The sequence below is a fragment of the Penaeus monodon genome, chromosome 27 (assembly GCF_015228065.2).
Source record: "Penaeus monodon isolate SGIC_2016 chromosome 27, NSTDA_Pmon_1, whole genome shotgun sequence".
Lineage (NCBI taxonomy): Eukaryota > Metazoa > Arthropoda > Malacostraca > Decapoda > Penaeidae > Penaeus > Penaeus monodon.
The window spans coordinates 6,017,714-6,017,954 of NC_051412.1; the positions used below are offsets into that span (position 1 = coordinate 6,017,714).

A 241-nucleotide genomic window follows, 5' to 3' on the forward strand; every position below is an offset into this window, starting at 1 on the left:
AAACTAATCAGAAAACCACGAATTAAACACAGAACAAACATAATGTATTAGATCGAAGTAAAAAAAAATAATAATAATCGATTAGAAACATTTATTTCTTACGATCAAGTTTAAACCCATGACAGCTTTGTCTAAGCGCTGCCGACCCATAAAATGAGTGAGTGAGTGGATGAGTCACTCAACCACACGCCCATTGGACTCTGAGTGACGTGGATGAATAAGACTAAGTGGCAACGATTAC

General features: G+C 36.5%; 1 protein-coding gene across 7 annotated transcripts in view; it reads left to right on the plus strand.

The window, feature by feature from the left end:
* The window catches only part of LOC119590555, a 24,786-nt gene that overhangs the window by 17,073 nt on the left and 7,472 nt on the right, over positions 1-241 (plus strand). The gene's annotated exons all lie outside the window — the stretch shown is intronic.